The sequence below is a fragment of the Gorilla gorilla genome, chromosome 10, assembly GCF_029281585.2.
Source record: "Gorilla gorilla gorilla isolate KB3781 chromosome 10, NHGRI_mGorGor1-v2.1_pri, whole genome shotgun sequence".
NCBI lineage: Eukaryota > Metazoa > Chordata > Mammalia > Primates > Hominidae > Gorilla > Gorilla gorilla.
This window is the reverse complement of record NC_073234.2, coordinates 126,351,691-126,377,155: the sequence shown is the minus strand read 5'-3', so window position 1 is coordinate 126,377,155 and position 25,465 is coordinate 126,351,691. Positions and strand designations below refer to the sequence as shown.

At 42.8% G+C, this 25,465-nt stretch overlaps 1 long non-coding RNA gene across 1 annotated transcript; it reads right to left on the bottom strand.

Moving 5' to 3' along the window:
• On the bottom strand, nucleotides 1-25,210 carry LOC134756589 (uncharacterized). Its single transcript, XR_010129423.1, has 3 exons — nucleotides 25,111-25,210; nucleotides 13,001-13,090; nucleotides 1-3,591 (listed from the first exon to the last, which is right to left on the bottom strand). It is a non-coding gene; the product is annotated as an uncharacterized lncRNA (long non-coding RNA).
• Between the last annotated feature and the right edge of the window lie 255 nt (nucleotides 25,211-25,465).

The window sequence follows — 25,465 nt, the reverse complement described above, 5'->3', positions numbered from 1 at the left end:
AAGAGAATTACTTCAGGAGAGTGAGAACTCAGGATGAGGAGGGGTGGGACAGGGAACGGGGACCATGGTGGATACTGACCACTTGACACCCATCCCAACCTCCTTTATCTTGACTTTCTACTATACAGGCTGAAAAGCTAAAAAAAAGAAAAACTCTCACCATGTTAAACTCCCTTGCAGCTGGGGGTAATCAAGACACAGCTCTTGCCAATAACACAATCAGAAACCTGCTGGGGATTTCTGGGAAAGTCTTTGCTACCTTCCTTCTGCCTGGAACACAGATGTGATTGATGACTTAAGGAGCTGCAGCAGCCATCTTGTGATCATGAGGGGAAGGCCAAGAAAACGGAAAAACATCTGACCTGATGCTGTTGAGCCACTTAACAAACTGCTCACGTCTGGACCTCTGGTTGTGAATAACACCAAAAATATTAAAATCAATTCTTATAGTTTATGTTACCAGCAATCGGGTTTTCTGTTACTTGCAGCCATGTGCAATCCATAGCAAATATAAGGACTGTTTGACTTTTTTTTAAAAAAATCAATGTATCTGCAGTATTTTGATAACCATTAAAATGAAATTTTAAAATAGATTAGTAGAGTAGAGTGTTAGTCGTTAGTAAAATAGTCCCTGGACTCAGGGACTGCCTGGCACACATGGTGTTCTCATGTAATTTTGGTCGAGGCTCAGGTCCCTTCCTAGTTCCTGCATAGCTCTTAGACCCTGTCCTCCCCCATTCTTCAGGCAAACACCTCTTAGGCAGTTAGGAAAGAATACTGCAGGCCGGGCGCGGTGGCTCACGCCTGTAATCCCAGCACTTTGGGAGGCCGAGGCGGGTGGATCACGAGGTCAGGAGATCAAGACCATCCTGGCTAACACGGTGAAACCCCGTCTCTACTAAAAACACAAAAAATTAGCTGGGCGTGGTGGCGGGCGCCTGTAATCCCAGCTACTGGGAGGCTGAGGCAGGAGAATGGCGTGAACCCAGGAGGCGGAGCTTGCAGTGAGCCGAGATCGCGCCACTGCACTCCAGCCTGGGCGACAGAGCGAGACTCCGTCTCAAAAAAAAAAAAAAAAAAGAATACTGCAGATGTAGCAGCCTCTGTGACAGTCCCCATTACATTCCTGCACTTTGCATCTTGACATATATAGATTTTACTTAATGCTATAAATTAAGACAATTGTGCTGAAGTCCAATTAATCCATTGAATTTTCTGGGACAAATGCAAGGCAAAACTTGATTATGAGGTAGGAGCCCAAGCTCCTGTCTATTTTTTGCTCCTTTCTTTCTGATAAAGCCACTGCACAAAGGCCTCAAAAATACTTTCTGGGCTGGGCACAGTGGCTCATGCCTGTAATCCCAGCACTTTGAGAAACCAAGGCGGGCAGATCACCTGAGGTCAGGAGTTTGAGACCAGGTGAAAGCCCGTCTCTACTCAAAATACAAAAATTAGCCCGGCGTGGTGGTGGGCGCCTATAGTCCCAGATACTCAGGAAGCTGAGGCAGGAGAATCACATAAACCTGGAAAGTGGAGGTTGCAGCGAGCCGAGATCGCGCCACTGCACTCCAGCCTGGGTGACAGAGTGAGACTCTGTCTCAAAAACAAACAAAAAAAACTTTCTGAATTCTCCTCTGCTCGATGTCTATTTCTTTAGAGATACAACAAAATAGTTAAGAATCAGAACCCTGCATGTCATCCTAGACACTTCCCTCATCTGCTTTATCCTCGAGTCCTATTTTACCCCTTGGAATCTCTCAAGGCCATCTCCTGTTCATGACCTCTTCATCACCCTGGCCCAGGCAGCTGTCAGTGGTTGATATCCCCCTCTGTTCAAAGCCCTCCAATCGCCCCATCTCACTCAGTGTGAAAACCAATGACCTACCAGCTCACATGTGATCTGGTCTCATTTAACCTCTCTGGCTTCACTCTCCTCCACTCTTTCCCTCATTTTCCCTTTTCTACTAACATATGCGCCATGTCCCCTCTTACTTTTGCCTGGAATGCCCTCCTACCCACCCAGGCCCACATGTTTTGCCCTTTATCTTCCTAACTCCTATTCACCCTTCAGAGCTAACTTAGTTATCACTTCCTCTAGGAAGGCTTTCTTGATTCCCAATGTTATATAAAGAGAACTCCCCAAGGACAGGGTTCAACATCTCCTATTTTAGCCCCAGCATCAGAACAGTTCCTGACACAGAGTAGGCACTCAATAGACGTTTGTTGAGTGAATGAATGTTGGTAGACAGAAGAAAATAAGCTGTTGCTTCCAGCAAGTGGCAATTGAGCCTGTGAGCACAGCTGTGTTTGGGGTGAGAGACTGCCCTCTAGGGCAGCCCACACATGCTCTGTTAGAAATGCTTTGAGTGCAAGTAACTGCAAATCCAGCTAATATGGCCAAAAATACAGGTTGTGCCAAACAGTGGCACACAGGGCAAATCTGGCCCTTAGCCCGTTTTTGAAAATGAAGTTTTCTCAGAACATAGTCACATCCATTTGTTAACATATTGTCAAAGGCTGCTGTCACGATATAAATGAAGAGTTTAGTAGTCATGACAGAGACATATGGCTGGCAAAACTTAAAATATCTACTATGTGGCCCAAGGAGTTTCCAGGGTTAGTTTCATAGCTGAACAATACTCAGGACATTGGGATAGTGTCTCTGTTATTCTCTTGGCTTTCTCCTCATGGTCACAAAATGGCTTCCACAGCTCCAGGCATCACATCCTCACATAACTGCTTTTGGAGAAGGAAGTAACTGGAGGCTTAGAGCAGAGAGATCCCCTTATGTTTTCCTCTTATCAGGGAAGAAAAACTTTCCCAGACTGCCCATAAATTGACCTTTATACCTTGCTGGTCAGACTGGGTTACATGCCCATCCTCTAAGCCAGAGGCTGAACCCACCTTCCTTAAATTCCGGAACAAGATTAGAGTCCTTACAGCAAGGAAGAAGAGAAGGGATGTTACATTAGTGAGCAACCACAGTGTCTGCCATAACATTCCCTCCGACTACCTTTCTCTCTCCTCAGTGGCATCTGACTCTCCCTTAGGAAGGGAACTGCCTTAGATCTGGAAAAAGACCTTGCCAAGAGCTCAGGTTCGAAGGTGAGCTACCTCTTCCCCAGGGTAGGGTACAAAGTAGCACTACTGAAAGGAGAGCTGCTGCATTGTATAATTGAAGGAAAAGAATTTGAAGTTTCAGGGACAAAATCGGAGATCCAGGGTGGAGACTGAGGTGAAGGCACCGGCAAGATAGTGTCCTAGGAGAAAGTCACTGTCCAATCTTGAGTTTTCTGCCCTTTACAAAATCTTGTATAAAGTCTATTAAATTCGTAATAACCGCTAGAACACAGTGGTTGCAAACAAGAGAAAAACAAACAAGCTAAACCGTCTTAGGTGAAAAACAAAAACAGAATAAATCTTAAAAAGCACAACTGAATAGTCTGCTAGGAAGAATGGATGAGGGAGTGAGGGAAGCGGGACTGAAAAGATGGGATTTTATTTCTCTTTATTTCTCTGCCCCATTTCCTCCTGAATGGCTCCATTCTCAGGCAGTCTTCCTCCGCAGCACACGATGGCTGTCAGCAGCACCTGGAGAAAGATCATGCCTTTTTTTAGACCAGCAAGCAAACGAGTCTCTTCCCTCAGTTTGTAGAAAACATTCATCCTTATTCTGATGAACAAGCTCAGGTCACATGCCCATCCTTGGGCCAATCACTGTAGCCAAGAGGTAGGGATTATCCTGATTGGCTCAGACCTCAGCCACAGGCCCCACCCCAGGAAGAGGATGTCACTTCCCAGAAGCCCTCGGGCCCTTGGGGTGGGGACGGGCACTGTTCCCCAGAGCAGTGCAATCAATGCTGGGAAACTGAAGCTGTGAGTGTCCGAGGGACCCTGGGATGTCTCTGGGGTCTGCGTAGGTACCCATGGAGGAGCAGAGATGGTGGATGAAGGAGGCCGTGGAGGAGAAAAGAACACAGGAATTTACCAGAAATTGGCAGGCTGTGGAATTGATGGAGTCCACTTACTGTCCAGGCCTAAGGGGTAAGGAGACGTCTCCTTTCCCCCATGCTGGCATTTGGGTCACATGTGGAATCCGTGGTAAACTGAGGCACCTGTCTTCTCCTTCCCAGGTCCAATAATCCCATCCTTTGCCGAATGCTTTACTGTGGGACTGGCATCATTTCAAGCATTTAATCCTCGTCCCAACTCTACGAGGAAGGTACTGTTGTTCCCACTTCACAGGGGATGTGATTGAGGCACAGAAAGGTCAACCAATTCACTCAAGGTCACGCAGCTCCTACACAGTGCAGTTGGGATTCGAACCTGCAATGTGGTTCCCAGTGCAGCCCACCATGACCATTCCACGTGGCCAAAGCCAGCGCGCCTGGAATCCGGGAAGGGAGTTCTTTCTATTGCAGGCCAGGAGAGGGGTACATCCCACTTGCCTTGAGGGCCCCTAGTGCTTGTCAGGAGGCGACAGACCGAGGTGTTATCCTCTCTGGGGCAACTGAACTGCCACCAGAAAAATGACCCATAAACTCGAGATGGAGCCCGCTTTCCCTCTGTGGATTCCACCCTCCATTACGTCTCTCCCTCAATTAATTAATAAAGCCCCGCGCCTCTCTGCCTGGCTGCTTCCTTCCCTCACTCTACCTCCCCATCTCCACTGAGATCCCGGGGAAAAAAATCCCTCCCCATGGCCCAGCCTGCTATTGTCTCTCGGTCCCTACAGTTGCTCCTCATAGGGAGGCTGTTGGAGAGAGAGAGAACACGGAAGGCTCCGGGTGGATTTGTGCAGCCCTTAAAACGGGGCTCTGCTTCATCGAATCTCAGTTTTGTGAAGCTCTCCTGCTGAGTCCGGCCTCTGCTCCAGATTCATCCGTATGGGCAGACCTCCTAAAGACAGGTTCAGTCCAAGGACAGGTTCGAGGTTGAAGATGGGGTTCAGAGCTCTCTCTGAGGGCCCATGCTCTCTAGTTTCCTATTTGCAGGCACACCTTTTATGAACAGCTTGGTTCTGGGCTAAAAATGCGTGGGGAAGAGCTGAGGCCCTAAATTCAGGCAGACCTGGCTTCAAGTCCTAGCCCAACAATAACTGGCCTGGTGACTTGAACTTCTGTGGGTCTCATTTTCCTGTCCTGTAAAATGGGGATAGTAGCAGAAATTGTATATTTGGAAGTTAAATGACAGAACATGCAAATCTCTTAGCACAGAGCCTGACACAATAAAAGTAATTGATTTTTTTAAAATAGCTTTTTTTTTTTTTGAGACCGGGTCTCGCTTTGTCACCCAGGCTGGAGTGCAATGGTGCAATCACAGCATACTGCAGCCTCAACCTCCCAGGCTCAAGCAATCCTCCCACCTCAGCTTCGTGAGTAGCAGGGACTACAGGGGTGTGCTATCACACCTGTCTAATTTTTTGTTTTTTTTTTTTTTTGTAGAGACAGGGTTTCACCATGTTTCCCATGGCTGGTCTTAAACTACTGGTCTCAAGCAGCCCACCCATCTCAGCAACCCAAAGTGCTGCAATTACAGGCATGAACCACTGCGTCCAGCCAAAAATTAGCTATTTTATTGTCAATAGAATCGTTACAATTATTTTATGCCTTTCCAAGATATCACGTTACCCTTGGAGAAACAGCACAGAGCAGTAGCTAAGAACACAGACTCTGGATTCAGTCTTCATGACTTTAAATCCTGGCTCTGTCATTTTTCAGCTCTGTGACCTTAGGCAAGTTATTCTACCCCTCTGTGTCTCAGTTTCTTGATCTTGAAAATGGTAATAATAATAGTACCCACCTCACAGGCTCTTGTGAGGATTAAATGTGATGAGACATGTAGAGGGCTTAGAATGGCACACAATGAATATTAGCTATTACTATTTTCCAACATTCACTAACTTCTCAGTAAATGAAAACTGTCATTCTTTCAGTGGTGGGTTTTGATCAGTGGCAGGCTAGTAGCAACCAGCTGTCCTAAAAAAATTGTAGGCCAGGCATAGTGATACATGCCTGTAACCCCAGCACTTTGGGAGGCTAAGGTGAGAGGATCACTTGAGGCTAGGAGTTTGAGACCAGCCTGAGCAACATAGCAAGCTCCCATCTCTTTTTTTTTTTTTCAGTTTTATTTCTTTAATTAAATAATTATTTCTCAAGTGCTTATGCTATACAAAGCATCATATTGAAGGAATCGTAAAGGGGAATAAAATATGGAACTTGTTCTCAAGGAACTCACGTACTGTCTGTTTGATAGGTTTTTATTTTTAATTTTTTTTTATTATACTTTAAGTTTTAGGGTACATGTGCACATTGTGCAGGTTAGTTACATATGTATACATGTGCCATGCTGGTGCGCTGCACCCACTAACTCGTCATCTAGCATTAGGTATATCTCCCAATGCTATCCTTCCCCCCTCCCCCCACCCCACCACAGTCCCCAGAGTGTGATATTCCCCTTCCTGTGTCCATGTGATCTCATTGTTCAGTTCCCACCTATGAGTGAGAATATGCGGTGTTTGGTTTTTTGTTGTTGTGATAGTTTACTGAGAATGATGACTTCCAATTTCATCCATGTCCCTGCAAAGGATATGAACTCATCATTTTTTATGGCTGCGTAGTATTCCATGGTGTATATGTGCCACATTTTCTTAATCCAGTCTATCATTGTTGGACATTTGGGTTGGTTCCAAGTCTTTGCTATTGTGAATAATGCCACAATAAACATACGTGTGCATGTGTCTTTATAGCAGCATGATTTATAGTCCTTTGGGTATATACCCAGTAATGGGATGGCTGGGTCAAATGGTATTTCTAGTTCTAGATCCCTGAGGAATCGCCACACTGACTTCCACAATGGTTGAACTAGTTTACAGTCCCACCAACAGTGTAAAAGTGTTCCTATTTCTCCACATCCTCTCCAGCACCTGTTGTTTCCTGACTTTTTAATGATTGCCACTCTAACTGGTGTGAGATGGTATCTCATTGTGGTTTTGATTTGCATTGCTCTGATGGCCAGTGATGATGAGCATTTTTTCATGTGTTTTTTGGCTGCATAAATGTCTTCTTTTGAGAAGTGTCTGTTCATGTCCTTCGCCCACTTTTTGATGGGGTTGTTTGTTTTTTTCTTGTAAATTTGTTTGAGTTCATTGTAGATTCTGGATATTAGCCCTTTGTCAGATGAGTAGGTTGCGAAAATTTTCTCCCACTTTGTAGGTTGCCTGTTCACTCTGATGGTAGTTTCTTTTGCTGTGCAGAAGCTCTTTAGTTTAATTAGATCCCATTTGTCAATTTTGTCTTTTGTTGCCATTGCTTTTGGTGTTTTGGACATGAAGTTCTTGCCCATGCCTATGTCCTGAATGGTAATGCCTAGGTTTTCTTCTAGGGTTTTTATGGTTTTAGGTCTAATGTTTAAGTCTTTAATCCATCTTGAATTGATTTTTGTATAAGGTGTAAGGAAGGGATCCAGTTTCAGCTTTCTACATATGGCTAGCCAGTTTTCCCAGCACCATTTATTAAATAGGGGATCCTTTCCCCATTGCTTGTTTTTCTCAGGTTTGTCAAAGATCAGATAGTTGTAGATATGCAGTGTTATTTCTGAGGGCTCTGTTCTGTTCCATTGATCTATATCTCTGTTTGGTACCAGTACCATGCTGTTTTGGTTACTGTAGCCTTGTAGTATAGTTTGAAGTCAGGTAGTGTGATGCCTCCAGCTTTGTTCTTTTGGCTTAGGATTGCCTTGGTGATGCGGGCTCTTTTTTGGTTCCATATGAACTTTAAAGTAGTTTTTTCCAATTCTGTGAAGAAAGTCATTGGTAGCTTTATGGGGATGGCATTGAATCTATAAATTACCTTGGGCAGTATGGCCATTTTCACGATATTGATTCTTCCTACCCATGAGCATGGAATGTTCTTCCATTTGTTTGTATCCTCTTTTATTTCCTTGAGCAGTGGTTTGTAGTTCTCCTTGAAGAGGTCCTTCACATCCCTTGTAAGTTGGATTCCTAGGTATTTTATTCTCTTTGAAGCAATTGTGAATGGGAGTTCACTCATGATTTGGCTCTCTGTTTGTCTGTTGTTGGTGTATAAGAATGCTTGTGATTTTTGTACATTGATTTTGTATCCTGAGACTTTGCTGAAGTTGCTTATCAGCTTAAGGAGATTTTGGGCTGAGACAATGGGGTTTTCTAGATATACAATCATGTCGTCTGCAAACAGGGACAATTTGACTTCCTCTTTTCCTAATTGAATACCCTTTATTTCCTTCTCCTGCCTAATTGCCCTGGCCAGAACTTCCAACACTATGTTGAATAGGAGTGGTGAGAGAGGGCATCCCTGTCTTGTGCCAGTTTTCAAAGGGAATGCTTCCAGTTTTTGCCCATTCAGTATGATATTGGCTGTGGGTTTGTCATAGATAGCTCTTATTATTTTGAAATACGTCCCATCAATACCTAATTTATTGAGAGTTTTTAGCATGAAGGGTTGTTGAATTTTGTCAAAGGCTTTTTCTGCATCTATTGAGATAATCATGTGGTTTTTGTCTTTGGCTCTGTTTATATGCTGGATTACATTTATTGATTTGCGTATATTGAACCAGCCTTGCATCCCAGGGATGAAGCCCACTTGATCATGGTGGATAAGCTTTTTGATGTGCTGCTGGATTCGTTTTGCCAGTATTTTATTGAGGATTTTTGCATCAATGTTCATCAAGGATATTGGTCTAAAATTCTCTTTTTTGGTTGTGTGTCTTCCCGGCTTTGGTATCAGAGTGATGCTGGCCTCATAAAATGAGTTAGGGAGGATTCCCTCTTTTTCTATTGATTGGAATAGTTTCAGAAGGAATGGTACCAGTTCCTCCTTGTACCTCTGATAGAATTCGGCTGTGAATCCATCTGGTCCTGGACTCTTTTTGGTTGGTAAACTATTGATTATTGCCACAATTTCAGCTCCTGTTATTGGTCTATTCAGAGATTCAACTTCTTCCTGGTTTAGTCTTGGGAGAGTGTATGTGTCGAGGAATTTATCCATTTCTTCTAGATTTTCTAGTTTATTTGCATAGAGGTGTTTCCCATCTCTTAAAAAATGTATACATGTATGCATGTATGTACATACTTTTTTGTGTGATGAATTTTACTGATTTAAAGGATGTGTGGTGCAAATTTTGCAAATAATAATAAAGTTTCACTTAGTTTTGCCAAGCTCTATAGCTATTATCTATCTGTAATTGCAAGTTAACCATGATTTCCTTCCTTCCTTCATTTGTTTGAAATGGGATCTTGATATAATTCAGGCTGATCTTGAACTCCTGGGCTCAAGGAATCCTCCTCAGTAGCTGGGACTACAGGCGCCCACCAACCATGCCTGGCTAATGATTTTTAAAAAAATTTTTTTAGAGATAGGGTCTCTCTGTGTTATCCGGGCTGCAAGCCAACCATGATTTGACAAATGGAGTTGCACCCCAACCATGAGTGTATTTCCAACATGAATGTTGGCTGATTTTTCATTTCCATTAATGAGTAAAATGAAAGTGAGACAATGAAGACATATGTTGAAACTTCACTCAGCCTTCAACTTCTTTGCTAAATTGGATAATAGTTTTTAATACTGGAAGAATATTTACTCCAATTTTTATTGCTATTCACAATGTAATGGGTATAACACAACACACTTTAAAATTTAATCTGTGTTATAACATTTTCTTCATTTCTTTCTGAGGTCTAGACAATCAGCCAAAGCCCTGATTGGTAGCATCTGTCTATTTTCATGGTGTAAATATTCCCACCATGGCTATATTCAGGCTAACAAGATAGAGTCACTGAATGTGAAGTTGGAAAGAGAGGCACAGTGAGTGACCCACCATTATATATTATTTCCACCATATAGATACAATAGACTTTACTCTCAAGAGCATAGATAATAGCAAAATTTATAAAATAATCAGAAAGTAATGAGTAGTGCATCATTTATTACATGTTTTTAATTTAATCTCTTTGAGTGTTATATAATTTAATTTAAAATAATTGCTGTTTAACAACTAGCTTGCAAAATTTCTAAAAGTTTAACAATTGGCTTTCATGAGCCAGTGTGAGCTACCTCCAGCATACCTCTGGTTTTGATAGCTAAATCCCCAGAGGAAGCTTCAAGAACAACAAAAGAGGAAATGCATTAAATAATTATGGGACATGAGAGATTTTTTAAATTATGCATTAAGAACAATTTTTCCTAAATGAGGGGTTTTCCTTATTGTGGTAGCTTGTATTTTCCAAAGGTGGCCACAAAATATCTCGTATTCCCAAACGTTCTTCTAGTACTTTGCCACTCTACTGTCAAGAGGTAAGAGTCGGTGTCCCCTCTCCTTGAATTGGGATGAGTTTGGGATTGCCTGGAGCAATAGAGTATGGTGGAAGTGGCTTCCATCCATAGGTGACTTCCAAGGCTAGGTCTGAAAAGATGGTGCCGCTTCCTCCTTGTGACCTAGAAAACTCACTCTTGAAGCCTACAGCCTCCATATAAGCAATTTGGCCAAACTGAGACTGCCATGTTGTGAGGAAGCCCAAACTAGCCTATGCAGAGTGACTGCACGGAGAGCCCGGAGACTCCATGAAGAGAGAGAGAGGCTCAGGAACACCCAGCTGCCCCCTGCTAGCCCAGCACCAGCTCCATTTGACTGTAACTGTGCAAGAGGCTCTGGGCCAGATCCACGCATCAGAGACCTCGGCAGGGCCTTGGACATACTAAAAGCTTGTAGAGTCCTGAGAAGGATGTCAGCGCCGAATTAAGAAAAACGTTATTAGAAACTGGAAGAAAGGGGATCTTTGTTATGTGGTGGTGGAAAGTTTGTCACCTGCGGTAACATAGAAAGAAGACACGTATCTAGTGAACTCACTGTTATAGCAGAATATTAAAAGTGTTATCTGGCTTTTTCTTGCTACCTATGATAAAATGTAAAAGGAAAGAAACGAACTAAAACAAGCTATTAAATATAAAGGAGCCAGGATCTGCTGGACTTGAGAACAAAATTATTTTTCGTTCCTAGCTTCTCTAGATGGCAAAAACTTCTCAAACTGAGAAAAGGCCTCAGGCTTTTATTACCTGATTTCAAGACTTACTATAAAGTAAGTCTACAGTAATCAAGACAGTGTGGTATTGGTGAGAGGATAGTCACATAGATCAATGGAACAGAACAGAGAATCCAGAAATAGACCTGCTCGTACATGGTCAATTGATTTTCAACCAAGGTGCAAAGGCAATTCAATAGAAAAAGATAGTCTTTTTCAATAAAGAGTGCTAGAAAAAATGGACATTATATGCAAAATAAAACGACCCTCAGTTCATACCTAGCTCCCTGTACGAAAATTAACTTTAAATGGATCATAGACTTAAATGTAAAACCTAAAACTATGAAATTTTCAGGAGGTGACATAGGAGAAAATCTTTGTGACTCAAGTTTGGCAAAGATTTCTCATGTGGGACACAAAAACACAAATCATAAAAGAAAAAAGCTGATAAATTGGGCTTCATCAAAATTTAGAATTTCTGCTCTTTCAAAGCCTTGGTTAAGAAAATGAAAAGACAAGAAACTGGGAGAAAATATTTACAAAATGCATATCTTATAAAGGAGTGGTTTCCAAAATAAGAAGATAAAAAAACTCTCAAAACTCAATTTTGAAAGGAAACTCAGTGTTATTATAAAGCAACCCAATTTAAAGTGGGCAAAAGACTATCTGTTCTCCACTGAATTGCCTTTGTAACTTTGTCAAAAATCAGTTGTCCATTTATGTGTGGATCTATTTATAGACTCTGTATTCTGTTCTATTGATCTATATTTCTGTCTTTATACCAATACCATGCTGCCTTGAATACTGTAGTTTTATAATAAGTCTTGAAATCACATAGTATTAGTTCTCCAACTTTATTATTTTTCAAAGGCTTTCTAAGTCCTTTGTCTTTCTTTATGAATTTTAGAATAAACATCACTTTCTACCAAAAAAAAAAAAGCCTTCTGGGATCTTTGATCAGAATTGCATTAAATCTATAGTTCAGTTTGGGGGGAAATTGCCATCACAACAATACCAAGTCTTCCAACTCATGAACAGGATATATCTCTCCACCTATTTAGCTCTTTTTAAATTTCCTTCAGCAGTGTTTTGTAGTTTTTACTCTAGAAGTATTTCATCACTTTTTTGTCAGATTTATCCCGTAACACTTTTTACTTTTGATGCTATTGTAAATAGTATTGTGTTTTAATATTCCAATTTCTAGTTGTTCTTGACTGTATTTAGAAGTGTGATTGATTTTTGTATAACGATCTTGTATCCTGCAACCTTGCTAAACTCAATTACTAGTTCTCAATTACTAGAAAATCATCAGATTTTATATAAAGATTATCATATCATGTGAAAATTTTACTTCCTTTTTTCCAATGTTAATGCCTTTTATGTCTTTGCCTTGCATTATCAAAATGGCTGTAACACTGACTGCAGTGTTGAATAGGAATGGGTGAGAGCAGGCATTCTACATCTTATATGTAAAAATTAACTCAAAACAGCTTATAGATCTAAATGTAAAGATACAACACTACAAAGATTCCTGAAGAAAGAAAATTTTTGTGACCTTGGGTTAGGCAAACAGGATGTTCTTAGACACACTATCAAAAGCATGAGCCATAAAAAAATTGAAAAAGTGATCTTCATCAAAATTAAAACCTTCTGCTCTTTGAATAACTCTTTTAAGAGAATGGAAATGTGAGCCATGGACTGAGAGAAAATGTTTGCAAGTTACACATCTGAATTAAAGAAAAACAAAAACTTGTATCCACAATACATAAAGAACTCTCTAGACTCAATAATAAGAAAATAAACAGCCCAGCTTTTATAATGGGCAAAAGATTTGAACAGACATTTCACCAAACAAGATGGCAAATAAACACATGACCAGTTGTTTAGCATTATTAGTCATTACAAAAATGCAAATTTAAACCACAATGAGACACCACTACATACCTATTAGAATGGTAAATTTAAAAGACTGGCTGTACTGAGTTGAATAGGGTCGCCTCCAAATTCATGTCCACTGGAACCTCAGAATGTGACCTTATTTGGAAATAAGATATTTTCAGATAATTAGTTAAAGCAAGGTAATAGTGCATTAGGGTAGGCCCTAAATCTACTGACTGACTGTTGTCCTTAAGAAGGCCACATGAAGACACAGAGACACACAGAGAAGAGAATGCCATGTGAAGCCAGGGACAGAGATTGGAGTGATGTATATATAAGCCCAGGAATATCTGTGGCCACCAGAGCTGGAAGAGGCAAGAAGCTCTCTCCCTGAGAGCCTCCAGAGGGAATCAACCCTGCTGACTCTTGACTTTAAACTTCTGGCCTCCAGAGCTGTAAGAAAACACATTTCTCTTGTTTTAAGACCCCCAGTTTGTGGCAATTAATTACAGCAACCCTTGGAATCTAATATATTGACCATTCCAAATGCTGGGGAAGAATGTGGAGGAACTGGAACTCTTGTACATTGCTGATGGGAATGTAAGATAGTACAAGTGCTTTGGAAACCAGTTTGGCAATTTTTTAAAAAAGTTAAACACCTGCTGCAGGATCCAGCCATTCTGCTCCTAGGTATTTACCCAAGAGAAAAGAAAGCTGTGGTAGGCAAAATAATGGCCCCTGAAGATGTCCATGCCCTAATCCCTGGAACCATAAACATGTTAAATTACATGACAAAGGAGACTTTTTAGATGTGATTAGATTAAGGATCTTGAGATGGGGAGATTGTTCTGGATTATCCAGGTGGGCCTGATGTCATCACAAGGGTCCCTATAAGTGAAAGAGGGAGGCAGAAGAGTGAGTGTGAGAGTGACATCATGTGACAAGACTTGACTGGTCATTGCTGCCTTTGAAGATGGAGGAAGGAGCCACAAGCCATAAATTCAGGTGGCCTCTAGAAGCTGGAAAAGGCAAGGGAATAGATTCCTCCTAGAGCCTCCAGAAGGAATGCAGCTGTGCTGACACTTTGATCTTATCCCAGTGAAACTCATTTTAAAATTCTGACCCCCAGAACTATAAAATAATAAATTTGTGTTGTTTGAAGCCTCTACGTTTGTGGTGATTTGTTATAGCACCCATAGCAAACAAATACAAAAACATATATACACACAAAGACTTGTAAGCATCAATGTCCATAGCAGCTTTATTTGTAATAGACAAGTATCCACCAATATGGATAAACAAATTATGGAATATCCATGCAATGGGATTCTACTCACATACTGCATTATTCCCTGTATATGGCATTCTGAAAAGGGCAGAACTTCAGGGACAGAAAATAAATGAGGAACTGCCAGGGGCTGGGTGGGTGATAGAAATGACTACAAACGTATACAAGGGAAGTTTTTTGGGTGATTATAGTGGTAGTTACATAATTGTATGCATTTGTTGAACTTACAGAACTATACCCCTAAAAAGGGCAAATTTTTCTCTATATAAATTTTACTTCAGTAACTTTGACTTAGAAAACGGAGAGGTGAGAGACACAGCAAAGAAAAAGAAGGAAATGGCTGGGCGCAGTGGCTCACACCTGTAATCCCAGCATTTTGGGAGGCCGAGGCAAGTGGATCACCTGAGGTCAGGAGTTTGAGACCAGCCTGGCCAACATGGTGAAGCCCCATTTCTACTAAAAATACAAAAAATTAGCTGGATGTGGTGGTGCACACCTGTAATCCCAGCTACTTGGGAGGCTGAGGCAGGAGAATCTCCTGAACCCGGGAGGCGGAAGTTGCAGTGAGCTGAGATCATGCCATTCTACTCCAGCCTGGGCGACAAGAGCAAAACTCCATCAGAAAAAAAAAAAAAAAAAAAGGAAGGGCCTCAGACCAAATATCGAATCCAGGTGGGATTGTAAGTTCCTTTAAGACACAAGAAAGATTTATGGCAGTGCCTCATAGAAACTTTCCAGTACAGAAAAGCTTCTCTAAGGATCTATAGGCCATGCCTCACAGGCACTTTCCATTATATGACAAGCCTTTTTAAGATCTTAAAGGCATTGATCTACAGTGATCTCAATGGGAACCCACGGTAGAAAGGGCTTATCTCAAAGAGATTTGTGATTTTGGCTTTTCTTTAATGGCATGAGTCTCGATAAGATTCGTAGGAAACACACAATGTTTTTAATAGAATTGTTCTGATGGAAGCTGTGCCTGCTTGAACTAAAAGGAACTGAGAGAATAGAAAATAAAATGAGGTCTTTGGTTTTCCAAACTTCTATAGGTAGGAAGCAAGCCAAGAAAAACCCTCAGCTGCAAACATGGCTGTACTTTATGGAAAATAACAGTGACTCAGAATCATATCTCGGGAACAATCCTGAGTCCCAGTCAAGGAATTGGCAACATTTAGCAACATTTGCCCAGCTGGATTTTAGAATTGCTATGGACCAGTGATTTACCTCCTGTTTTCTACCTCTTTAAATGTGAGTGCCTGTAACAGTTGTCTTGTGCCTGACCCATGACTGCATGTTGAGTGTGTAAGAAGCAGTTAATTTGCTCTTTATTTTACAGATGTTCAGGTCAAAAAGAAAAGTACTCAAAGAGCTGTCCCCAAAGTATCATACCTGAGGAGCATCATGTGGGCCTGGACCTGATTTAGATAATAAAATCCTGGACCTTGATACTAAGCCTGATCCTGTAATGGGATGAAACTCCTGGGAGGTCTCAGAGGAGTGTATTTTACATGTGAAAGGGATATGAATTGTTGTGGCCAGAGAGTGAGCTTGGCACATTATATTTTCCAAAAAATGTCTGCAGTAATATTTCCCAACCCACATGCCCTTCTGGAACTTTGCAACTCCTCCATGAAGAGGTGGAATCTATGTTCCATCCCCACTTGAACTTGGTTTGGCATTTATGCCTTTCTTGAGTGGTGGAGTACAGTAAAAGTGATACCATGTGACTTCTGAGGCTAGGTCACAAAAATACCGTATACTTCTGCCTTGATTTACTGAGATGCTCAATCTTGAAACCCAGCCACCATGCTGTGAGGAAGCCCAAGTAGCCTTTGAAGAGACCCAGATGGAGAGGAACCAGAGTTCTCAGTCTAATGCCTGAGGTTAGGCTGAGCTTCTAACCAATGGTTAGCACCAAGACGCCACGTGAGTGAGCCATCTTGGAAGTGGATCTTCCCACCCACACTGAGCTGTGTCAGCTGAAGCCCCATGCAACAGAGACAAGCTGACCCCACTAAGTCCTGTCCAAATTGCTGATTCACAAGCAAAATAAATGATTATTATTTATTTCAAGCCACTAAGTTATGGGGTACATTGTTACACAGTAATGAATAAATAGAACCTTTACCTAGAGGTCTCTAAAAATAGTATAGAAATGAACCCAGAGCCAAAGCAATAAGAAAAATATTGATAGATGAGTATTTTAAAATGTAAAGCTTCTGCATACCAAAAAGAGTCACAGACAACATTAAAAGTTAAAGATATCCGTTTCCAGGTATATACACACAAGAATTGAGAGCAGGGACTTAAAAAGATATTTGTATACCCATGTTCATAGCAACACTATTCACAATAGCCAAAAGATGGAAACAATCCAAGTGTCCATCGATGGATGAATGGATAAGCAAAAATGTGGTCTATCCACACAATGAAATATTATTCAGCCTTAAAAAGGAAGGAAGTTCTGACATAGGCTACAACATGAATGACACTTGAAGAATCATGCTAAGTGAGATAAGCCAGACACACAAAAAAGATAAATATTGTATGATTTCACTTATGTGAGGTTCCTGGAGTAATTATAGAGACAGAAAGTAGAATAAGGGCTACCAAGGGCTGGGGGAGGGAGAATGGAGAGTTACTGTTTAATGGGTGCACAGTTTCAAATTTTGGTGATGAAAGTTTTGGAGATGGATGGTGGTGATGGTTGCACAACAGTGTCAATGTACTTAATGCCACTGAACTGGATTCTTTTTTTTTTTTTTTTGAGTCTCACTCTGTCGCCCAGGCTGGAGTGCAGTGTCGCGGTCTCAGATCACTACAACCTCCACTCCCAGGTTCAAGGGATTCTCATGCCTCAGCCTCCCAAGTAGCTGCGATTACAGGCATGCACCACTGCATCCAGCTTTTTTTTTTTTTTTTTTTTTTTTTTGTATTTTTAGTGGAGACAGGGTTTCACCATGTTGGCCAGGCTGGTCTCGAACTCCTGACCTTAAGTGATCCACCCCACCTCAGCCTCTCAAAGTGCTGGGATTACAGGCATGAGCCACCGCACCCGGCCTGAACTGGACTCTTAAAAATGGTTAAAAGGGTAAATTTTATGTTATGTGTATTTTACCACAATAAACAAGATAATTCAAAGACAAACAGAACACTGGAAAAATATTTGCAAAAATAACGGCTATATATTGCCAGTTTTTAAAAACATAGGCAAAGATAGAAACATGAAATGCAAACTAGGAAGAATTAGGATGAGGAGGAGAAATAAAAATGGCTAAAAACCAATTTGGAAATATATCCAATCTCTCTAGTGAGCAGTTTTAGTGGTGTGTGGGATAATATCATATATAGCTATTGAGCGTGTAAATTAGCATCTTTCTGGAAGGCAGTTTGGTTCTATGCATGAAATCTTTTTTTAAAAAGTTCCATGACCCCCCAATTACACTATTAGGAATTAAGTATAAAACAGTAGTCAGATAAAATACATACAAGGGCAAGCAATAGAGGATGGCTAATAATCAGACAAAAGTTTAAATCAACCTACAACCCCCAGTAAGAGGAGATTCGTAAATAAATGCTGGCACAACCATGGACTATGCAAACTTTAAAAGGGACGACATTCTTCTATATTTATTGACATGCCGAGGTGTGCATGACATATTTTAAGTGAAAAAGATGCAGATTAAGAGACAATATGTACAGTATGGGGGCGGAAAGTGCATGTGTCTGAATACATTAGAAGTCTAGAAGAAATGTTAACCATGCTCATTTGTGGGTAGTGGAACTCCAGATAATTTTTTTCTTCCTTACACTCATCTTTCTTTTTTTTTCTTTTTCGGGGCTATGAGCATATATTCCATCAGAAAATTTTAGAAGACCTTTTTTTTACACAGTTACAGAAAAGCACAGATGTGGTCCTGGCTGGAGAGGGAAGAATCCCACTGCCCTTCTCATTTGAGGATCTCAGGGCACATCAAAAAACATCTGCTGAGGACTTGGCAAACCCTAAGATGTCTCGGTCAAAGTTGCCCTCCCTGGAGAGTTCCAGCCCCAGTCTGCTCCAAGTCCAGTCCACACAGAGCATTCACTGACACTCCTCAAATCCTCCATAATCTGTGCAAGTGGAGTAGATAAAGTTTGTAAGAATCCAGGATCTCATCCACCACCTCTTTTCCCATCTTTCCATGGCATTGGTCTCCTCCTGGGACACCTGCTTCCCTGTTTTCTGTTGCTTCCTCCTGCCTTAAGATGGTGACATTGAGCAGACATGATCAAAAGATGTCCCCAGAAGCCAACCTTCTCTAAGCAGAGTCTGATTCTGGGTTCTCTGAATGCTGCCTCTCCACTACCCCACAAAGAAAGCTGAAACTGGGGAGGTTCTTGTTAAGGTAGAACACTTTTCTTCTTGCCTTTCCTAGTGAGTTCTTTCTACCTGGAAGGTGCATGTGTGGCCTGGAGCTGCAGCAGCCATTTTATGTCCACAAGGAAGTCTCATATCCTAAAAAAATGAAGCAGGAAATTAGAAGAAACTGGTATCTTGGGTAGCTTCCTTGATGCTTTGCGTAGCTTTGAGTTGCCTGCCCCCAACTCTTTATTTTGTGAAATAAATTATGTTTAAGCTAGATTATCAGAGGTTTACAGGCAGAGATGATCCTAACTGATCTCTTGGGATTTCCATCATGTCCACAACGCCTGGGCTTGGCCCTAAGTGTAGAGGCTGTGGGGTGTGTGTGTGTGTGTGTGTGTTTGTGTGTAGCGGGTGTGTCCCTTTCAACTGCTGGCAGAACTGTTGTTCTCTCTATTGCAATTCTTCTCTATGCTCATTTAATCTTTGTAACAACCCTAAAGGGAGGTACCGTTGCCATCTTCCTTTCACAGCTGGGAAATTGAGGCTTCCAGAAGATAAGTGACTTGCTTAAGTTTACACTAATCTGAGGACTCTTCCTATGACATTACATGATTCAGCCAGGGCAGAAGACAAACAGCCTTGTTAATAGTTGTTGTTAACTAGGCCATTTCTTGGTTCTCTGGAGAGTCCTCAAACCTAGGCCTTTGCTTTAAGCTTAACAAATAGCACAGTGATGAAGAGTGCAGACCATGGTCTCAGAAAGATTTGAATTCAAATTCTAGTTCCCCCAGAGTTCCAGGTCAGCCCTCTGGGAAGCAGACACCAAGGTGGAAGTGAACTTGCAAGAGATTTATTGAGGAAGATACCTAGGAAGGATAAAGGGGAGGGGAAGCCAGGCACAGTGGCTCACACCTGTAATTCCAGTGCTTTGGGGGACCAAGGTGGGAGGATGCTTGAACCCAGGAGTTCAAGACCAGCCTGGGCAACATAGTGAGACCCCATCTCTACAAAAAATTAAAAAAATGAAAGGGCCGGGCACTGTGACTCACACCTGTAATCCCAGCACTTTAAGAGGCCAAGACTGGTAGATTACTTGAGCCCAGGAGTTCAAGACCAGCCTGGGCAACATGGCAAAACCCCATCTCTACAAAATAATAATAATAATAATTATTATTATTATTATTATTATAAAATTAGCCAGGCATGGTAGCACACACCTATAGTCCCAGCTACTTAAGAGGCTGAGATGGTAGGATCACTTGAGCTCAGGAGGTCGAGGCTGCAGTGAGCTATGATCGCACCACTGAACTCCAGCCTGGGTGACAGAGTAAGACCATCTCAAAAAAAAAGAAGTGAAAGAAAGAAAAGAAAAGAAAATGAAAAGGATAAAGAGGAGAGAGTAGGAGGGGGGAGGGAGCACCTTCAGATCCTGATGCTGGTCTGACACCTGGGAATGGAGAGGGGAATGATAAGGACAAAAGATGGGAGGAGGAGCCTCAGATTGCAGTACAGCTCTGAGAAAGTCCCTAGGCTGATGGGGAGCCCAGAGCAAGGGTTGCCTGTCCCCGTCTTGGGCAGGCGTGACCCAGCTCTCCCACCCCGGCTGTGCCCAGTCATTGGCTGGGAGCAGTCAATGGACACCATGTCAATCTGGAGATGTGGCACTGGGGGCTGTCACCAACACCTTGAGGAAAGAGGTGCTCTCTTGAAGGGAGAGTGGCACATTCCATGGCCACCACCCCCCTCACCATGAGCAAGTCCCAGCACCTCACTTAGCCTCAGTGCACTCATCTGTGTAACGAGGGTGGTAATAATGGTGCCTATCTCTCAAGGTTGGCCCAAGGACTAAAAGGCATAATTTACACCAAGGCTTAACTGAGTGCCTGCCACATGGGAAGTGCTCAAAGAAAGGCAGCTATTTTTAATAAGGAAAATTCCCTGCCTGTCTTTCCCAACTCCACCTCCCCAGGAACCAACCCTGTGCATCCCTTCTGTGTTGAGATCTGCTAGGAGCTCAGCTCAAGGCAGTGACAGATGCTATCCTGCAGGTGCCTGGGGCTCACATCTCAGCTTTCCTGGCAATGAGGTCATTCGTGCACCCACAGAGCCAAGCAATAGAGGCTGGCGGAGGGGCCCCGCCCCAATGCTCTCCCGCCCCAGCCCCCAGGAGAGCTGGGAGTTCTCAAGTGAGGATGTGACATTGACACTCTAGGGGACGCCGATGTTTTGGGTCAGTCATGGTGGGATCTCAGGCTGAAAGGGCAGAGGCCAGCTCTTCTGAAACCCTCCTTTGAAGGTAAAGTAGTGGGTGGCTCAGAGCAGTCAGGGATGGGCCCAAAGTCTCAGTTCCCATCCTGACCCTCTGGGGTCTTTCATCAAGGCAAGGAATGACACCAAGAGAGATGCTAGTGGGCTGGGGAACATGGTGCAGCCCTGGGCAAGTTCTTTGCCATGCATGGGTTATGGGTTAGGTGACCTGGTTTGTGTGTACCCTTTTTCTTCAACTTCTTTACCTGTAAAATTGGCACAGTTGGACTTCTCTCAAGCTAGCCACTCATGGAAATGAAATGATGGAAATACCCACCAGAAATATTAGTTACAATGTCCTGAGAATGTACGATGTGGCAAGTCCTGTGCCACACACTTATAAACATTGGCCACTTAATCTTCACAAAACCGTGAAGTGGGAACTGTGATTGTACCCATTTGGCAGATGTGGAAACTGAGGCTCTGAGAGGCTAGCTGAGCTACTGTAGTCATGCAGCTGAGAGGTGAGCCTGATGGAGGCTGTGGGCCCTCTCAGCCCTGCTCAGCCCAGTCCTGCTCTCATCATAGACTAGAGCATGGAGATGTTCCATGTATCATTGTTTTAATGGCAAAACAACCCAGCTATCCATTCATAGGGGATCAAATAAATAACTCATGTGACCTTTACATAATGAAAATTGCTGCGTCAATTAAAAAGAACAAGGCAGGCTGGGCATGATGGCTCATGCCTGTGATCCAGGACTTTGGGAGGCCAAAGTGGGAGGATCACTTGAGGCCAGTAGTTCAAGACCAGCCTGAGCAACATAGTGAGACCCTGTCTCTAACAGTAAAAAAATAAATAAATTAATTAACCATGGTGGCATGTGCCTGTGGTCCCACTACTCCAGAGGCTGAGGCAGGAGAATCACTTGAGCCCAGGAGGTCGAGGCTGCAGTGAGTTATGATCACAGCACTGCACTCAAGCCTAAGTGACAGAGAAAGACCCTGTCTCAAAAAAAAAAAAAAAAAAAAAGAAAGAAAAAGAAAAAGAACAAGGCAGCCCATGTGCCCCTATAGGGAACAATTTCTAAGATAGGCAGTTGACACTTGAACAACACAGGTCTGAACTATGCAGATCTACTTACACGTGGATTTTTTTCAAGCTGACTGTGGGACTTGAGTATGCAAGGATTTTGGTATACGAAGGGGTCCTGCAGCCAATCCTCCAGCTATGCCAAGAGACAACTGTCTTGTTAAGAGAAGAAAGCAAGGGCCAGGCGCAGTGGCTCATGCCTGTAATCCCAACACTTGGGAGGCCAGGGCTGGGGGATCACTTGAGCCCAAGAGTTTGAGACCAGCCTGATCAAAATGGCAAGACCCTCTCTCTACAAAAGAATCAAAAATTAATAATTTTTTTAAAAAAAGAAGAAAGCAAGGAATAGAAATCATGTTTTAAACGAACCCTTTTGGAGGTTTTTTTAACGTGTAACATGATACTAATTTTATTTAAATTTTTTATTTTTATGACAGTATTTTCTTCCTACTGAGGGAAAATTCCCATAACAAAACTTATGCAGGAGCTGAACCATGTCTAGCAGGTGAACACACAAAATGAACCCGGGCAACTTCTGGGGAGATGTGGGCCTTTTCTTTCTGCTGTACGTACTTCTCTTGTGTTTGGTTTTTATAACAAGAAAAATTGCTTTCGTTAGAAAAATTAATACAAAAAGCAATGCATGTCCAATACCGAAAATACAATATAGAAATGAATAAAGAAGAAAATTAAAATTACCCAAACGACCAGCCCTACAGAGGCAAGCCCTGGCAATGTGGTAGGGTACTCATTTCTCTTCAGAAAAGGTGATTTCCTGCCAAATGGAACGTTCTCAGGCTGCTATAGGGTCCCCCTGAAACCCTCCCAAACCCTCTTGAGAAACACGCAGGCCTCACAGACTGTTGAGCAAAGTGCACAACCTTTGCTCCAACATTCCCACTCTAGAAGCACATCCTAAGGAAATAATTGGATACTCAGACAGTGTAGAAATTTTACAAGAATGGTGGCTGCATCGCTATTTATAATTGGGAAGATCACCTAAATGCCCGTTATTGGGGGAATGGTTGAATAAATCCCGAACATCTGTGAGATGGAACATTCTACAACCGTTTCAGTAATGATGTGGATCAATATTTATTGACATGGAATGATTGCCTTGTTATATTATTAGGCAAATAAGTGGTTATGAAACCGTATGATGGTATGACCCCAATTTTTGTAAAAAAAATACATATAATATACACACACACACGTATGTATGTGTGTATGCTTAAAAATGGAACACAAAAATATACACGACCATGTTACCAGTTATTTCTGGGTAGAGGGACAGGAAATGATTTTTTTAATGTCTAATTTTCCCACAGTAAATGGATATTATTTTGCACTTTTTAAAACTAAAAACTAAATAACATGCTAGCACAGTCTCACCTCGGGGCCTCTGCCCTGGCACTTTCCTCTGCCTGAAATGCTTTTCCCCAAATATTCTCCACTTTCATGTCTTTGTTCAAACGTCATTTTCTCCAGGAGGCTTCCTGACCGCTCGATTTAAAATTGTGTCTTGGCTGTGCACGGTGGCTCACGCTTGTAATCCAGCACTTTGAAAGGCCAAGGCGGGAGGATGGCTTGAGGCTGGGAGTTCAAGACCAGCCTGGGCAACAAAATGAGACATTATCTTTATTTAAAAAAAGTTTTTTTTTAATAGCTGGGCATGGTGGCACACATCTGTGGTCCCAGCTACTCGAAGGCTAAGGTGAGAGGATCGCTTGAGCCCAGGAGTTCCAGGCGGCAGTGAGCTATGATGGTGCCACTGCACTCCAGCCTGGGTGACAGAGAGAGACTCTGTCTCAATAAAGTATATTTAAAAAAAAAAATTAACCAAGTACCGTGGCTCACGCCTCTAATCCCAGCACTTTGGGAGGCCAAGGCGGGCGGATCACAAGGTCAAGAGACGAGACCGTCCTGGTCAACACGGTGAAACCCCGTCTCTACTAAAAATACAAAAATTAGCTGGGCGTGGCGGCGCGCGCCTATAGACCCAGCTACTCGGGAGGCTGAGGCAGGAGAATCACTTGAACCTGGGAGGCAGAGGTTGCAGTGAGCCGAGATCGCACCACTGCACTCCAGCCTGGTGACAGACTGAAACTCCGTCTCAAAAAAAAAAAAAAAATCGTGTTTATCTCTCTCTTTCTTCCTTTTTGTCTCTGGCTCTCTTCCCTCTTACCTTGTTCTATTTTCCTATTTTACTCCACAGAAGGTATCAACTTCTAACCTCCTAGGTCGTTTGCTTATTTATTACGTTTGTCATCTAAGACCTCCTGCCCACCGGCCCCCAGCAGGAAGGACTGCTCCAGGAAGGCAGGAATTGGAATTTGTGTCTGTTTTGTTCCCTGTTGACTCCCAGGGCGTAGAACAAGGCTTGGCACACAGTAGGAGCTCAGTAAATATTTGAGGAATGAATGAATGAAATCTAAACAAGCAAATGATTTTCCTTTATGAAGACTTTATTTCATCCTCACTCTTCTGATTTTCAGAAGCAGCAGCACGGATGAGACGGGTCTGGCAGGCCTGGCGGGGGACAGGTGGGAGGAAAGATGTTCCTCGCCCTCTCCAGATTCCGCGCCCTTGGTTCGCCAGCGGGAAGCCGTGGCTGCGCGGAGCCCTGAGGTAGCACCGCCCCCTGCTGGGCAATTTGGAGAAATGCAGCGCGGACGCTCAGCGATTGGGCCAGATAACATTTCAAACAAGTACACCTGGGAATTTGGAAAGGAACAGGATGGAAAGGTCATCGGGGGTGAGGCAGCCAGATGGATCTGCGGGAGGCCTTTTCAGAAAGGAAGAGGAGCCGAGAAAAAAAATGCAGCCCATTCTCTCAGCTGCAGGACCCGGATTCAAGCAGAGTCCACGTCTCGCAATGAATGGGTTTCTCCTGTTGAGGCCAAGGCTGACCGTGATGGAAGCCAGGTGCAATTCAAGGCCAACTCCCAGGGATCTCTTTTTGGAATTTCTGGTTTCCCTAGGTTTCCTCGCAGGTTTTGTGGTGAGCATGTATCCTTTTATCAAACCCACCCCACAAAACCAGAATTTCAAAACAAGTTTTTACCCAGACTTTTTAACAAATGTGCACATGCAGTTTCAGAAAGAGGAAATGTATTAGTGTATTAGTCCATTCTCACACTGCTACAAAGAACTACCTGAGACTGGGTAATTTATGAAGAAAAGAGGTTTTATGGACTCACCGTTCCGCAGGCTTAACCAGCAGTATGACTGGGAGACCTCAGGAAACTTACAATCATGGCGGAAGGCAAAGGGGAAACAAGCACCTTCTTCACGTGGTGGCAGGAGAGACAGAGAGAGAAGTGAGGAGAGCTCTATCACGAGAATAGCAAGGGGGAGGGGGAGCTCCGCCCCCATGATACAATCACCTCCCACCAGGCCCTTCCCCCGACAAGTGGGGAATACAATTGGAGATGAAATTTGGGTGGGGACACAGCCAAACCCTATCAATTTGCCAAGTCAAGATTGTTCATTGACTCGACATTTTTACTGTGAATTTACTGTGTGCCAGCCACGGTTCTGGGTGCTGGGGCTACA